The following is a 17235-nucleotide window of genomic DNA, read 5'->3' on the forward strand; positions in this document are numbered from 1 at the left end:
TTCCTTTCTGTAAAATGGGGATGGTGGTAATCATCTTATCCTCTTGCACATGGCTACTGGAGAGTGCATACTGGAGAAGGGGTGATGAAGTGGGGGTAGGGGGAAGGTGAGTTCAGATCTCACCCAAGCCTTTATTAAACAAGGCAAGGTTCCTACGGGCAGTAGCCCCAGGAGCTGAAATTCACTACACAGCCTCCCCTGCCCCAATCCACTACTCCATTGGTTCTCAAAGTGTGGTCCCACACCCAGAGCAGCAGCATCTCCTGGGAACATGTTAGCAACACACATTCCTAGGCTGCGCCCCAGACCAATGGAACCAGAAACTCTGGGGGTATGATCTGTGCTTTAACAAACCCTCCAGGAGACTCTGAGGTATATCACGGTTTGAGAACCACTGCGCCAGCCCATGACCCCCCCAGCCCTACTCCAGAGAAACCTCCTCCTACCGACTCATCTCACTTTCCCTGGCTCCCAGAAGGCTGTTGGGGAGGAAGGAGTCACCATGGAGAGAGGTCATTAAAGAGTAAAGATCCCATAATTAGTTAATGACACCGCAGGCTCCCGGAGAGGAGGAGGGTCCAAAGTCAGACTACAGTGGAGGAGGAACAGCTCCTCCATATCTGTCTTTCTCTTTCTGTCTGACTCCTGTGCACCCACACACGCCCCAAGAGCCTGCCCCCTTCCCTCCGTGAGCTTGCTAATCAGCACAGAGGGACGGACAGTGCCTCTCGCCCCAGGAGAGCTGGAGCGACATGCGCGGGTACACGCTGGTGCGTATCAGGGAAAGGGCTTTCTCCCAAGAATCTGGTCCTTGGACCTTGAGTTTAAAAACCACTTCGACAGCCACTTCGAAGAATTCAGTCTGTGAAGATCATTAAAGTTGAGAACAAAACAGACGTACGGACCAGCTGGTCACTATAGCAATGTGGGTACTAATGAAAAATTCTAAACAGCCTAAGTGTGCAACAGCAGGGGAATGCTTAACTGGGTCACGGCAGATCCACGTGGTATGATACTAGGGAGCCGGGAAACACGCTGTGGAAGAATATTGAATAACGTGGAAAAATCCTCCCTCTACAATGTTAACCTAAAAGTGGCAGCACAGGAAGTGGTTCATAGGGTATGATCCCAATCGTGTGTGTGTGTGTGTGTGTGTGTGTGTGTGTGTGTGTGTGTGTGTGTGAGAACACCAAACTGTTCACAGGACATCTCTGAGCGGTTATTTCCTCCTTTGCATCTGTTCTTCACCCTCCAACTTTTCCCACAAAACTATGTCTTCAATGGGCCTTTTTTTAAAGGGTCCATTGGTTCAGGTAGAGATGAAGGCTTTTTAAAAAAGTTGACAGAAATGGATTGGGATTGACATACACACACTACAATGTATAAAATAGATAACTCACAGGAACCTACTGTATTGCACAGGGAACAGTGCTCAACACTCTGTAATGACCAAAATGGCGAAAGAATCTAAAAAAGAGTGGGTATGTGTATAACTAATTCACTAACACAACATTGTAAATCAACTATGCTCCAATAAAAATTAGCAAAATAAACAACAACAGAAAGTTGACAGAAATGTCTCTTTCTGGCCTGAGGGTGGGGCGGGGCGCTACAAGGGAGGTCTGGTTACCCTCCCCCACACCCAGAGAGCCTTCGTACTCCACCTGGTCCCCAAGTGGTCCCCAAAGCATGATCAGGACCAACAAGTTAAGGGAGAGTGGGTTTGTTCAAATTCTACACAATATTTTTTAAGAGTCAGATATGTCCAGACATGAAGGGTAGTGAGCTCTCCAAGCCTTGAGGTGTGCGAGCAAAGGCTGAATGTTGTCCGTGGGATCGGACTGAGTAGGTAGGTTGACTCAATGAACTGTAATGCTGCTCACAAGACTACGATCTTGTGACTCTAGTCACGAGGCTCCATCTTTGCCCTCATGCTAAATCAAAAGCACCCAGGTTGAGGCTGGGCTCAGACTGTCTTATAGAGGACCAGGCCCATAGAGGCCTAAGGCCCTCCTGACCCCCAGATCTCCAAACGGCCCTGGAAAGCTCCTTTACTGCAGACCGGGGACCTCGGTCTTTGGGGAGGAGGACTCTGTCATTTCCTCAAAGGGGTGGAAGGCGCAGCGTTCGTTCATCCTATCACCCTAATCAACCTCTGGCTTGTATGGAAGGAGTTTTACGTGCTGGGCCCACCACTAAGCATGTTACCCAGAGCCATTATCTCATTTAATCCTCACCGAAATTGGTGAGAGAGGGGATCAGAGGGGCATTTGAGAGCCCCTGAATGACACAGCCTCCTGCCGCAGTTACTCCTCTGCTGTGAGTTCAGAGAGGTCAAAGCGTCAGGGAGGTGACTTGCTTACGTGACCGTCAGTGACCCAGGGCCTAGCTAGCCACCCACTCATTTGCGGTGGGATCTCAGACAAATCTGTCATCCCCCAGCCCCACTGAGTTTCTATTTCCTTTATAAATGAGGACGTCTCATCATGTCCCGTTGCAACAACATTCTAATGTTCCATATCCTAAGACAGTGGGTGGGAGAGTAATTTTCCAACTTCAGTAGTAGAATTACTCATTGCTACCATTATTGTTAGCAACGTCAAATTAACATTGAGTGTTTGCCTACCAGGCATCGCTGGAAGCGCCTTGTACTTATGAGGAGGAACACATATTTCTCTCTCCACTTGTTTCCCTGAGGAGGGACCTCTACAGGGAGAACACCTCTGGCCTCGCTCCACCCACTTCTTCACTTCAGGCCAGGACCCCAGCAGTGGGTTATCTGATTGGTTCATCTGGGAGACGTACCGGGCACGCTCGGCGGCTGCCCGCAGGCAGCGTCCATTCCGGGCTGCTCCTCTGCATAATACCAGCCCCTGCAGGGAGGCTGGCCCCTGTTCAGAGTTGCCTGTGACCGGACCGGAACTCTGCCAGTTCCAGGGCAGACGGTTAGCCAGTCCTCTGGGGACTGGATCTAAAGCCACGTTCTCGGGGCTTCCTTTGGAGCTCCATCTTTGTCGACTGTTCTTTTCACTTGGTTCCAAATTCAGAAGAAGAGGGCTTCCCTCACAACTTAAACAAGTGTGAAGCTCCTTTAACCTTCACAGCACCGCTCTGAATTATGTATTATTATTATCCCCATTTTACGCGTGGAGAAAGTAAGCCCGTCGGCGTCAAGGACTGTTGAAAAGCTTTCTAAACACCAGGCGGCACTTTGGGGTGTGTCCACCACAATGGAAGCAGGATTATGATCCCATTCAGAATCTGACTCTTGTCTCCCTCCAAAGACACTCCCTCAGTCTTCTGAGGCTTGACAAATTGACATTCACTTCAAACCAACACCCGACCCCCTTTTGAAATAAATATGATTTGTTAACAACAACAACAACTTCAATATGATCCCACATTCATATAATGCATTTTGTTTAAATATTTATAGTACGTTTTTTGATAGCTTTATTGTATAAGTGTGTTCTTTCTTTCTTTCTGGAGCATAAAAATAATATGGGCTTACTGCAGAAGATTCAGAAAATGGGGAAAAGTAAAAAAAAAAAAGGCTGTAATATGATCTAGATAATCCCATTATGTGTATATTTAAATGTTTCACCTACTTTTTAGCCTCGTTGAGTGCCATTGCGGGGGGCTGCCCTGTCGTTGTGACAGTGTGGACACCTGCCCACCTACTGTGGCTGTCTCAGGGCAGGAGAACAGGCTGGGCACCCAGAAGTCCTTTCCCTGAATAAAACCCTGCAGCTCCGCACTGTGATATCACATGTGCCTGTCTCACAATAGCCAAGTGCAGCAAATGCAGGATAATAGAGTTTTGCAGCCCAAAAAGGGCTGCAACTTGCCCAAGGTCACATGGCAAGTAAAGGATGAGCTGGGATCAGAACCCAGGTCTCCAAATTCCCAGACTCAAGCCATTCACCAAAGACTGCCCCCAAAGACTTAAATCCTGCTTCCTATTAATAATAGCAACGCTATCCAAAACATCTGGTCCATATAAAGCACTCACTGTGTGCCAGGCACATCTCACAGATGCTTCACGTACGCTGATTCGTATCATTTTCAAACAACCCTATGAAGTAAGTGTTATAACCAACTCCATGTTAGATGCTGAAACTGATGTACAGAGGGGTTAAGACACTTGCCTAAGGTCTCACCCAGCAGGTAAAGAGCAGAGGCAGAAATGAGCATCCCTGGGCAGTTTGATTCCAGAGTCCACGACATTGCCTATGGTTCGTCCTCCACTCTCCTGGGCCAGGGCCAGCTGGACCCCAGGCAGGCTTCCGGAGCATTTCTGCCTGAGGAGTAAGCAAACTGGCCTAGGAGGTCACTCCCCTGGAGCAGCTCACTCTGCAACGTCACAGCAGAGCCAGGAGCCGAACCCACGCTTCCTAATGCCCAGCTTCCGGCACTTCGTCCACTTTTCTGCATGGGTCCTATGAGCCTAGGTCCAGAATCTTCAGGAACTCCCACCCCAGATCACCTCTTGACACAGAAGGGAAAGTCAGGGGTGGGGCCCAAAGAAAGGCAGAAGCTCCCACTTCCAGGAAAGAAGCCAGAGGAGAGAGTGGCGGGGCCCCCCAGAGCTGCCCACCTGGTGGTCTCCAGGGATAATGTCAGGGGTGGGCCTCCTGGAGGGCATCCTCCCATCCCCCAGCCCTGCGCCCACGCCTCACGGGGCAGGAACACCTTCCACAAATAACTGCTGACTTGAACGTGCCTTTTCTGGCTGAGTCGGGCTTCACTAAGGGCCAGAGTGGCTCCCACAAGGCTGGGGCTGGAGGAAGTTGGGCTCTTCCCCTCTCAGGAGGGGAAAGGCTGGCCCTCATGAGGGAAGCCGGAGCCCGGGCTGAAGAAATCCCAGGCCAGCCACACCATTCCCACCTCCCTGGACCCCGGTTGCAGGCACGGGACGGGCAGGCCTGAAGGGCAAGGCAGGGGCATCCAGGCCCTGCTTCCCGGCTCCGCCTTTGCCAAAAGGAGCCACCGAGGATCTGGCTCTGAACTGGGTCCTACTGGGCCACCCTGAGGAAAATCACTTATTCATTCAACCAACATTTCCTGCGTGCCCGCTGTGGGCCAGGCCTTGTACCAGGAGTCAGGACGCAGAGATGGATGGGGCAGTCCCTGGCTGGGAGGGTTCACAGAGATACTCCATATGCCACCAAACAGCAGCAAAGAGGCAAGTACTCAGTGTAGGCAAGCGCAGAGGAAAGAGGGGAAGGGAAAGGAGGGGGTTTGGAGAAAGTCTGCCACTGACGTTCAGACCTACTTCCCCTCAGGAAGCTCAGAGTCACGGTGGGGAGACCCAGCCACCCCCAGGAAGAGCACCACGCAGGTGGAAATGACTGGTGTCTTGGAGCACGTACACACACGCTGGAGAGGCACAGAGGGCCCATACGGAAGGCTGGTGCTCTGGGGAATGTCTCTGGGGGCCTGAGAAGCAGCCTAGTATAAGCCTTGAAGACTGGCCAGGTGAAGAAAATAAGGGCAGCAGCAGCCCTCATTCATGGAGGATACACCATGTGTAGGTAGAAAATTGCAAAGCGCTTCACATGCACTGTTTTTTTTTGCAGTACGCGGGCCTCTCACTGTTGTGGCCTCTCCCGTTGCGGAGCACAGGCTCCGGATGCGCAGGCTCAGCGGCCATGGCTCACGGGCCCAGCCGCTCCGCGGCATGTGGGATCTTCCTGGCTCGGGGCACGAACCCGTGTCTCCTGCATCGGCAGGCGGACTCTCAACCACTGCGCCACCATGGAAGCCCCAACACATGCACTTTTTTGTTTTATCCTCACGTCACCCTATGAAGTAGTTACCATTATTATCCCCAATTTAGAGATTCAGAAACTGAGGCTCAGAAAGGGTCAGATAGCTAGGAATGGTCAGGGCCAAGAGTTTGCTCCAAGTCCAACTCTTCACCACCATGCTGTCCCATCTCCCTAATCTGTGGACAGGCAGAAGGTAGACAAGGGTGCTTCAGGTGGGGGGCAGGCAAGGTTAGGAGGTGGAATTGTCCAGTTCCACTCTGTATTGAGACCCTGTGTTGTATGTGTGTGTGTGTGTGGTGTGTGTGCACTCACATGTGCCCTACTTTACAAACGACAGAGTCCAGGTTACAGAATCCCCTGAGAGCCAAGTAAAGAACAGGCCATTAGCAGAGGAGGGAAGGAAAGCCCAGAGAGGAGAAGGAACTCATGAAAGGTCACACAGCCTGTAAACAGAAGAGCTGGAACTAACTCTAAGAACCAGAAGACAGGCCTCTTCCCTCACCTCAGCTGCGTCTCCATGTCAGCACAGAGTGTATCAGCTGCTGACAGGAAAACCACAGTGTAGGGGGAACCCCAGGGGTGAGTCAGGAACCAGACAGCCCCCAGACACCAGCGGGGCCGTCACAGAGGCCCTGGGCCTGTGGCTGGCCTCCTCACAGGCAGCATCAGGGGCCGAAGGGAAGAGGGAAGCAAGTGTAGCATGGAGCTCGGCCAATGTTTACCTCCAGGCTTCCCTCCCGGCCCCTCAGATCCAGGCTTAGAGGAGGGGAAGCTGGTGGGCAGGGCAGTTCCTGCTGAGATTAAACCGGACCCCCAACCCTGGCCCCGGCCTGTCGCACACAGGGGCCCAGGCTCTTCCCTCCCGCCCGCCTCTCACACAGCCAACTCCTGACTGTTTGATTCTTCCGTGAAATCATAACCGCCCCCTGAGTTTCCCGTGGGGTGGAGGAAGCGGGTTTAAAGAATTGGAGCAGAGGGTCAAAGCTGAGCCCAAACCAGGGGGTGTCCGCTGGCCCCAGATGCTCGAAATCGAAAGGAAGGCTCGGGGCTTGGGGCTGCTCTGCCCTGGGCCAGGAGGGGCTGTCTGGTCCTCAGGGTGAACAGGGGCTGCATCCCCAGGGTTGGAGGGTAAGAGAAGGGGGTGAGGCGCTTCCAGGAAGTGGTTCAAAAGTCTGAGGCCATAGAGAGAGGGGACTGCCCCACATTGCAGAAACTTCAGAGGAGCCCTGGAGGAACCCAAAATCCACCCCCCTGCCGCATGTGGGAACTTTGTGCCCCCGCTGGCTAACCTCTCACCCTGGCCTTCCCTGGGCTGGGACTGAGAGGGAAGAGCTGCAGGTACCTCTTTCCAGCCGCCCTGCTCTCCCGCCCCCCCAGCCCCTGCTGACTGGCTCAAGTTCCCTTCACTTGGCCCAGAGGCCTCCCCTTCATGGGCAAACACAGAGCCTTCTTGGGCGGCTCCCTCTCTATCACTCTGTAGCACTTGTCACCCTCCCCAGTGCCTCTACCCACCCAATCCAGCCACCTTCTTGAGCACCCGCTATGCACCAGGGTCTAGGCTCCATGGGGGATCGAAAGAAACAAAGGGCACCCACTGGGACACTTGCTCCCCCTCCCCTCCAACAGTGTCTTTCCTATCCCCCAGCTGCAGACATCCCCAAAGCCCCCCAGGCCCCTGCTTCTCCATCATCACAGCCATCGGTTCGTTATCCCTTGACCACTGGGTCCTGCACCCCAGAGCATCTGGCAAGACTATCTTTCCAAAAGTGCCACCCTGACTATGTCACTCCCCTGCTCAGAAACCTTCAGCGGCCCTCACTTTCTACAAATCAAATCCAAACATCTCACCTTGGCATTCAAGGTCCTCTACAAGTTGATCCAACCGACCATTCCCCCTTCGCATCCCTGCACAGTCCCAGCTCTTCAGCCAGACTGATCCATCTAGCAGTTTCCTAAAAATCCCCTGAACCCTCTGGTTCCCTTTCCCATCGGATCTGAACCCTGGTCTTGGTGGTTGTAAAAGTACCGAGCTGTGCTCATAGTGTCTGCTATATAGTATGTGGGCTACTTTCAAACAAGGTTGAAAAAAAAAAAAAACCCCTGAACACACTGACCTCCTTGCCTTCCCCTCGGCATCCTCCTCTTCCCAAAACACTATATTTGCTGTGGCTACTGAAACCTTTGCCATCTTTAGGGCCCACCCAAAACTCCACTTCCTCCATGAAGCTTTCCTAAAGATCCCTCTGACCCTTCATCTATCTCCTATCACAGTCCCCTTGTCTAAGTTCCTCACCACATGGTAAGCAACTAAGGATGGGGTCAGTGTGTCATCGTCCGTCATTCATCACATGGGGTGGAGGGGTGGTAGGAGGACTTTCCAGTAGATGTTTACTAAGCACTGTTTGAAATGAACATCTCCTCCCTGCCCCCCTCACAAGGCAACACCTACTGACCCCTCTCCCTCCCCACCAGACCAAACTCTAATCTTAAGCCACTCAAATGCTTGGAGAGGGGAGTCTGGGGCCCCAAGTTGATCCAAGCCCAACCAGGACTTGGGATCCCAGGCAGAAAGTCCTGTTCAAGTCTCACTACCTCCCTTTCTCCCGTGTCTCACCTGCCCTGAGCACCACCCTCCCATACATACACAAGCTGTTTCCTCCACATAGCACAGCCCTCAGTCCAACACTGTCCCATAGTGTTTTCCAGCTGGTTCCACAGTGTAGGGCTCATCTCCCCAGGAGATGCAGGGAGCCAGCCACCTTCAGTGCCCAACCCTGATCAAACAGATAAAAGGTGCCCACACTGGCCCTCACCGCCACCCTGAGCCAAGCATGCAATGGAAGAGCTGGATTCTGGCCACCAGACCAGTACAAACCCATGAGACCTCATCTGGCCTTGAGCTCTGGGTGTGAGTTATCCTCTCCAGCAGAGGCATGGTGGGGATGGGGACCTCACTGTCAGCAGCTCAAAATGAGGGCAGAACCCAGAGGCTAGTTCACCTCTGTATCACCTAGCTCCTTCTAATATATAGTAGGTGCTAAGTAAACATTTGGAGGTTTATTTAATGGGACACCTAACAACTGCAAGCAATATTACTGAAAACTCAGCTACTCTTTGGTCCAGATGACACATTCCCCAACCCCAAAATGGACAAAGTGATGCTGGTGGCAGGTGGCAAGTTTTGGCTCTCACAAGGTCAAGAGGAGCTGCAGCCAGCCCTCCAAAAACAGTCTCATTCCCAGGCAGGAAGCCAGTCTATCACCTGCCCATCCACATCAGAGCAGCTGTCATACAATGAGGCCTCACTGGGTGCCTGGCGCCTTGCTAAGCACTATACACACGTTATTCTATTAAGTCCTCACTACTACCGTTGAGTACCATCACTACCCCCATTTAACAGATGAGGAAACTGAAGTTTGAAGGGGGAGTGGAATCCAAATTTGGTCCCAAGTCCTTGACCACTGAACTAGGCTGCCCAACTACTATGGCCCCTGGCACAGAGCACCTACCGCCACCAGGGACAGAAACCTCCAGCCCAAGGAAGGGACCCTGGGCATGCAGCAAGAGCCCCGGCTCTGGGCTTGACTCTGGGCCCAATGTTTGCGGGGTTTTCCCTTGTCTTCCCCACTCACCCGGATAAGAACTTGTCCCCTAGTTTCCGCCAGGGGCCTCCCAAGCCAGCTCACTTGGAAAAGCCCTGGGAGGGGGACAAATGCCCTGCTGAGTTTCCCACCCCAAGTCTCACTAGGCTCTCAGAGCTGGGGGGAAGGGGAGGCTGAAACCTCCCTGACTTGGGCACCCACCCCACCCCCACCCCCACCCCCCACCCCCGGCTCTGCCCCCGGTTCCCAGGCCTGTGGGTTCAAGTCCCATGCGAGGAACTAGTGTGACCTTTAAAGCAATTCGCTTCACGCTCGCAGAGAGTTCGCTTTGCTCAGAGTCACTCTGCAGGGAGACAAACTGTAGTCTGGGCGACGCAATCCGAATACCTGTTGAGTCCGCTCTCACCTGCCAGCCTCACCTTCCGGGGTTTCAGTGAGAAAGGGCAGTAAGAACACGGAGTCCACCTAGTCCAACCTCCTCCTTTTACTGGAACCCGAGAGGTCCTGGGCAAGGTCGGAGGACGCGCCCGGGCTCACACAGCTGGAGCACGGAGGAGCCGGAGAACTCGGGGTCAGGACTTGGGAACTTAATTAAGCTCCTTCTCACCCACCAGCTGCCTTCTTGGCCCGACCTGTCACTTGTTGCGAGAAAACTGCCCGAGCGGCCTCTGGAAGTGGGGACGAAAACTAACTTTGCTCGTGGTTGCCGGCAGGCCTCCCCCGACCCCCTTCTCACCTGCTGGCTCTACTTTTTGCTCCGCGCTGCAAGCCTGGCGTCGCCCGCTCGCGCCCCAGTCAGCGTCCGACTGCGCAGCCCTGGGTTCAGTAGCTCGATCGTCCCCCTCCCGGCAGTCGTCGGGGAACGCAGAGGCTTCGGCCAGGCCCCGCCCTCCGGAGGCCACGCCCCAGACACACCCCCTCGGCCTCCTGACTTGGGCCCGCCAGCCCCGCCCCCAGACCCTGAAGGAATGTTGACTGGCTTCCAGCCGGATCGGGCTCTGTCCGCTACGGCCTCCCTGCTCTAACCGGCCAGCCCCGGCCCGGGTCCTGCGGGGGATGGAACTACGCCCCTCGCCCCGCCCCGCTACGGCCCAACTTCACCCTGTGGATGGGGCCTTCCCTGGGCCTGCCTCCTCGGCCGGGTCTTCTGCGCCCCTCCAGGCCCCGGGCCCTGCCCGGATAAAGCCTTGTCTGGGTGGGCATGAGCCTCAGCCCTGCCGGGTGGGAAACCTCACTCCCAGCGCTTCCTAATGGTCCCGCCCCTCCTCGGCCTCCCTCAGCCTTCCCACGCTCCTCCCAGGCCGCTGGCCACTTCCCTAGGCCCTCCCACCACCCCCGCCTCCGACTCCCTCTCCTCCGGGCTTATCCCCGCCCCCGGCCCTCCTAGCTTGAGGCCTCTCCCCAGGAACGCCCCTTCCTCGCTTCACCGCCTCCCTAATCTTGCCCTGCCCTACACTGGCAACCCTACCCGAGGCAGGCAGGCCTCCGGATCCCCACGCTGGCATTCCGGGGCGGGTGTATCCGGGTGCAACCGGGGAACGGCGTGGGAGCGGTTGGCGTTCCAAGTCCGGGCCTCTACCAGGAGGTGGCTTGGGCCCAGGCACTTTTTGAAAATACTAACAGCTACCACTGATTGAACTTTCGCCAGGGGCCAGGCTGTGTGCCAAGCTGTGGCTTAGAAAAGTACTTTAAAAGTACTGGCCGTTGAGTTTGCACAACTCTGTGCAGATGTTGCGCCCATGTTGCCAATGAGCAACTTGAGGCTTAGAGAAGGGAAGTCACGGCCTCTGAGTCTCACAAGGTTGGTGAGCAGGACCCAGTCCCAGGCCGTGAATCACAAGGCCTGATGCTGCACCAGCCTGCCTGGACTGGCCCCTGGAGGAGTAGCCCGGACCAGCCGTCTGCTGAGGCAGTGCTAGCAGGCTGCCAGAGGTAAGGGAGAAGGCATGGGGTGATGAGCTGGGGGGCAGCAGGGGCTGCTGGTCCATCCCTGAGAAAACGGCTTTCTCCCTTGAGAAGTGGCTCAGAATTAAGATGGGCTGCAAAAGATCTCCGGATGGCTGTGGTACCCCCACCTGCATCCCAGCCCTCCACACACCCAGACCCCAGGGACCAGCCTCAGGTCCCTGGGTTATGACCAGAGCCATTGAGCTGTGCAGCTGACAAAGCTCTTTCACTCCCATTATCTCACTGGCATTTCACAAGGACGTCATTGTGGGGAAGGTCTGATTGTGCCGGTCTTGCCTGGGTGGAGCAGGGCGGGGAGCTGGATCCCCGCCCAGCACGGTGGTTCCCGAAGCAGGTCCTTGGACCCGCAGCAGCAGCAGCATCTGGAAACTTGTTAGGAATGTGTGTTGGGGGCCCCATCCCAGATCTACTGAGTAAGAAACTCTGGGGGATGAGCCTAGCAGTTCGCTTTATCAAGGCTTCAAGGTGATTCTGAATCACACTTCAGTTTGAGAACCACTGTTTAGCATAAAGGTGAAGAAGTGTGCTCTGAGAATCACACAGACCAAGTAGCCTCCCGGGAGCCTTGTGACCCAAGGCGAGGCAAGGAAGGTACTTAACGCCTCTAGACTGAGCCGTTAAAAGGGATATCATGGGGCTTCCCTGGTGGCACAGTGGTTGAGAGTCCGCCTGCCGATGCGGGGCACACGGGTTCGTGCCCCGGTCCGGGAAGATCCCACGTGCCGCGGGGCGGCTAGGCCCGTGAGCCACGGCCGCTGAGCCTGCGCGTCCGGAGCCTGTGCTCCGCAACGGGAGAGGCCGCGGCGGTGAGAGGCCCGCGTACCGCAAAAAAAAAAAAGATATCATGATAATAAAAATAATAGCAATCTCGAGGGTGGCTGTTGAGGCTTAAATGTGGAAGTGCTCGTGAAGTGTTTCTCCACTCTTGCACACTGTGCATGCTCAGTAAATAAATGTTTTCTTTCCAGTAAAAAGTCCCTTTCATAGAATCTCCACACCAAGCCGGAGGAGTGGGGCTGGGGAGTTCTTTAAGCCCAGAAGTGTCCCATACTGTTGCCCTTCCTACAGAAGGACACCATCTTTCCTGCAAGGGGCCAAGAGCCTAAAAAGCTCTAGATGATGTCGATGCTACGGGTCCAGAGACCATACTCCGGGAACCACAGTGCTATTCTGTCTTGGCCTGGACTCCATCTCCCACCCTAGCCAATCTGTGCAAAATGGGCATGAAATACCTTCCTCTCCTACCTTGCTCCGGGTCCCCTCCCCTCAAGCTGGGGGTGTTGGTGATGGTGATTGGCAGGTGGCAAAACAGCTGGATTCCATCAGCAATGCCCCCCTTCCCCCAGGCAGGCATTAGATCACATGAGTCCCTTCTGCCACCCCTTCCTGTCTCTGTCACTCCAGATTAGAGATGGAGGCAGCTGGGGCAACATGGAGGGCAGTCTGCAGGCAGCTTCTGGAATCTCTGCCAGACTCTCCCACCATCCTTTGCAGCCCATAGAAGAGGGTTTCCCACAGAAGTTACAGCCTGGGGCACTGGTCCTGTACCACAGAGCTACTCTGACATGTTGATAGCGAAAACCGAGGCCCACATATATATCTAAACATTTAACAGACTGTAAAATAAAATATGTCTATTCTCCTGCCTTGAGAAGTATTCTTTATAATGACCAAGGAGGCCATGTTGAAATTTAGAATCCTTGTACTCTTTGTAATTTTATGCAGGGACATGGTGGGTGTCGGGGTGAGTCAGCCCTGACACTAGTCTTCAGCACACCCGCCCTAATTCTCTTCCTAGCACCATCTGTGTCCTGTGTCACAAGTAGCCTAGGACTCAGGCCTGTGAACACCTCAGCTCACATGCCCAAACTCTGTCCACACACCTTGCCTATAGCTACCACTCAAGTCACCCCTCTAGGGGTGCACACGGGGCCATGTTGTACCCTCAGACGGATGGACCTGGAGAAGTCGCTGTGTAAAAGCCCTAAAACTGGGCTTGGGCCGTTTCGGCAGAGATTTCTAGGTTTTTAGATACCTGAAGCATGATGGAGGAGGAGGGTGGGGTGCAGGCTTTGGGTGGACACAGGTGGATTTCCTGTCCAGGTCTGTGGGTGGCACTGCCATTCAGCTTTGTCTTCCCAGCACCCAGCGAAATGCTGGGCACACATTGGGAGCTTAACGGACAGTCAATGAATAGATGTGTGTCTCAGTTATTTACTGAAATGTCAAATTGGGTTGGTTTTTCAGCATTTCCTCTCTTCCAGCGGGAGTCAGGCTTCACCATGACTTACCTCGGTCACTTTTCTGGGCATAGAGCACAGCCACCTCTAGTGAGAGATTACTTCCATCTTTTGGGAAATTCTCCAGTCCATTCCAGAGGTGAAACCAGGAGTTTTGGAGGCAGGAAAAGGGGCAAGAAGAACCACTCTAGGGAGTTCCCTGGTTGCCTAGTGGTTAGGGTTACAGGATTTCACTGTTGTGGCCTGGGTTCAGTCGCTGGTCGGGGAACTGACATCCCTCAAGCCACATGGCATGGCCAAAACATGTCAAATGGCCAACTTGGAGGTAGGGGAGATGGTCGTTATAAGACCTCAAAAGGGTATGGCCATGGGGTTCCTAGCCTCCCAAAGATTCTCCACCCCAAAGTTGGCAAAGCAGGAGATCTGAAGGTCCTTGTGGACAAGAACATGGGTGTCAGGGTCTCATCAGTGTCTGGGCCTAGGAAAAGCCCCAAGGCTCTTGTACAGCTCTGGGAGGAAAGAGGAGGAGAGGGATGGGGGAGAGTGGTGCATCTGTTTCCTATGGTTATGTAACAAACCACCCAGTCATTTATTTAGCCCATAAATCTGTCATTTGGGGTACGTTCAGTGGGGAAGGCTTATCTCTGCTCTAGACAATATCAGCTGATTCAGCTGGAGGTTGAGGATCCACTTTCTTTTTTTTTTTACGGTACGCGGGCCTCTCACTGTTGTGGCCTCTCCCGTTGCGGAGCACAGGCTCCGGACGCGCAGGCTCGGCGGCCATGGCTCAAGGGCCCAGCCGCTCCGCGGCATGTGGGATCTTCCCGGACCGGGGCACGAACCCGTGTCCCCTGCATCGGCAGGCGGACTCTCAGCCACTGCGCCACCAGGGAAGCCCAAGGATCCACTTTCAAGATGGTGCACTCACTCAGCTGGCTAGCAAGTTGGTGCTGGCTGTCAGCTGGGAACTCAGCTAGAGCTGGCGCCCAAGGCCTCAGTTCCTCTCGATGAGGCCTCTCGGCAGGCTGCTGGGGCCTCTTCACAGCAAGATGGCTGGGTTTCAAGAGCTAACAGAGAACAAGATAGAAGCATATGGCGTTTTATGGCGTTTTATGACCTAGCCTCAGAAATCATGTAGTATCACTTCCTTTGTATTCTATGAGCGGAGGCAATTACGAAAGCCCACCTGGTTCAAGGGGAGGGGACATAGTCTCCTTCTCTCGATGAGGGGTGGCAAAGTTTTAGAAGCGCTTGCAGGGCAGACGATATAGTTGCAGGTATTCTAGTTGGTGGGAAACTCAATCTGGAAAACACAGTCTGTCCCAAGTGGGATCTCGGAATGACTGGAGTAGGTATTCCTCTGGTGGGAACTGAGAGTCTGAATTCAGCTGATTTAAAGAAAAAGGGGCCCAATATTTTCTTACACAACCATTTGTGCACAAATGAATCAGAGGCCTGGCAGCAGACACTTAGTCCTGAGTGTTTAGGTTACTTCGGTTCATCCTTCTTCAGAGAGTACTCAGAACAGATTTAGCACCTCCCTCCCTTCGACCTGCATGGTTTCCTTAAAATTATAAACTTAAATAGCACCCCTGGATCCTCATCACAACGACCCTAGGAGGTACGTACTATTACGATGCCCATTTCCAAGATGTGGGAATGGAGGCATTGAGAAGGTAAGTAACCAGCTCAAGGTCCTATAACTAGTAAGTAACAGAGGAAAGAGAAGTGATAGTTTATAGCCAACTTAGTTTTCGGTTGCAGAAATTGACCGTAACAGGAAAAGCCCAAGTTGCATAGGACCTAGGTACCCAGATTCTGACCACCAACACTAAGCCATGTGGTCTATTCCTAAAGGCTCACACTGTATCAAAGAGCACCCCCCAGGGCCTTGAAAGGACCCTGCTTCCCGCCTGAGAAGCAGAAAGAATGCTGGTCCCGGACGCTGGACATAAATCTGCTCTATACTCTGTCCTCTTGCTGCGTCTTGGGCCAGGAAATGGTTAATAGCAATTTATCAAGCCTGAGTCTGTTGCTAAGCACAGTAACTCCTGCATTTAAATGGGTTCAACAGGGCCAGGGCCTTTCTTCTGCAAAGAGCTGCATGAGGATCTAAACTCTGAGCCCCTTAGAGCTGGGTTGTAGCTGGGACAGGATCCAAGTTCCCACCAAAGAGGCTGAGCCGTTGATTTTTTTCCATCTCAGCCATTTAACAAAGATCATTTAGACCCCTGCTCAAATCCCACCCTGCCCGCTGCTACATCTGAAGTTCCAGGGGTTAATCTCACGCCGCCCTGGCCTCAGTGGGGCTTTCAGCACAGTGGGCAAGCTGACCCAGAAACCAGTGCAGTGGTGCCCCACGGTGTTACCATACCAAGAGCAATGGCAAAAATAATAACAGAGCCTCCATTTTTAAAGCAAACTCTTACCATGCTCCAGACAATTTAAAAATGACTGGGTATATTTGACTAATTTGATAACAAGCATTTGTGTAGTGCTTTACATATTATGAAGCTTTTTTTTTTTAACAACTGTGGCACTTGGGTAACTTTGAAACTATTGAGTGATGTCTCCGCATCCACAATTCCCTGTTATGCCTGTTGTTTTCCCCTTTCAGGCATCAGGTCAACCCCACGGCAGGAGTTGGGTACCCCAAGCAGTCATGAGCCCCCGTGCCAATGTATGTTAGTTTATTTATTTATAATCGAGATGTATGCACTAATTTGCTACCATCTGGCATATTCCGAGCCATACACAAAACAAAATTTGAAAAGACAAGATAAAAAATTATTTAAAATATTCAAGATATACAAAAATAAAAATCAACAAATATAAAGCAATCCTAATCATTTTCTCCTTGAACCCCAGTAGATCCCGTTAGAGACCATTTCTTGTGACCTCTGTGCCCACAGGGAAGAGTTGTTGGAGCAGAAAAGCAGAAAACAGAAAAGGCTTCTCTGGACAACCCTGTTTTGGTGTCTCCAGATACCCCTAAGTCCCTGAGATGGATGGGGAGCTGCTACCAAAAGGGGACTAGAAATGGCAGCTCTCACACCTGCCATTGGGTGGAGCTGCGCAAAACCAGCGTGAGATCCTTCCCTGAAACAGGCACAAGGCTAAAAAGAACATTCCTGTGGCCCAAGGAGCCAATGGTGTAGACAGTCTCCTCATTGTAAGGTTGAGAACGCCAAGGCTCAGAGAGTTGAGTTGAAAAAGTTTTGCATTTGTCACAGGTATTTCAACATTGGGGGATTTCATAACATTTAGACATACAGCTTCTGATAAAAAACAGAAAAACTCAAACACCCTGACGTGCATCCTGACAGGGCAAGAGCTGGTGGACCTGAGTGTGGTGTCCCCTTCATTTGTAACATACACCCTCCAGCTGGCCACAGTCCCCACCACTCCCCATTGCCCACCCGACCTGCTTTCCTCATTTTTGTGACCTGCCTAGTCCCCATGGGCAACTGAGGTTGCAGTCCTGGGCTCAACAGATGCTGGCTGAATTGGCATTTGTACTGAAAGCTCTCTGAGTGTCAGCGCTGCCACAGAGACCTCTGTAGGAAAACACCACAGTCTTTCCTTCCCTTCTCTCCATGACCCTCCCTAAGAAAACTACGGTGTTGGCACAGTCCTCCAGATGGTTTATGTTCA

The 17235-nt window shown here is 53.1% G+C and overlaps 1 protein-coding gene across 1 annotated transcript in view; it reads right to left on the reverse strand.

Moving 5' to 3' along the window:
• The window catches only part of CD82 (CD82 molecule), a 52516-nt gene extending 41875 nt beyond the window's left edge, over nt 1-10641 (reverse strand). The window contains exon 1 of the mRNA XM_060159350.1: nt 10110-10641. The gene's annotated coding sequence lies outside the window, so the exon portion shown is untranslated. The remainder of the gene's footprint in view (nt 1-10109) is intronic.
• Nucleotides 10642-17235: the final 6594 nt, after the last annotated feature.

This window comes from Lagenorhynchus albirostris, chromosome 9 (genome assembly GCF_949774975.1).
Source record: "Lagenorhynchus albirostris chromosome 9, mLagAlb1.1, whole genome shotgun sequence".
Lineage (NCBI taxonomy): Eukaryota > Metazoa > Chordata > Mammalia > Artiodactyla > Delphinidae > Lagenorhynchus > Lagenorhynchus albirostris.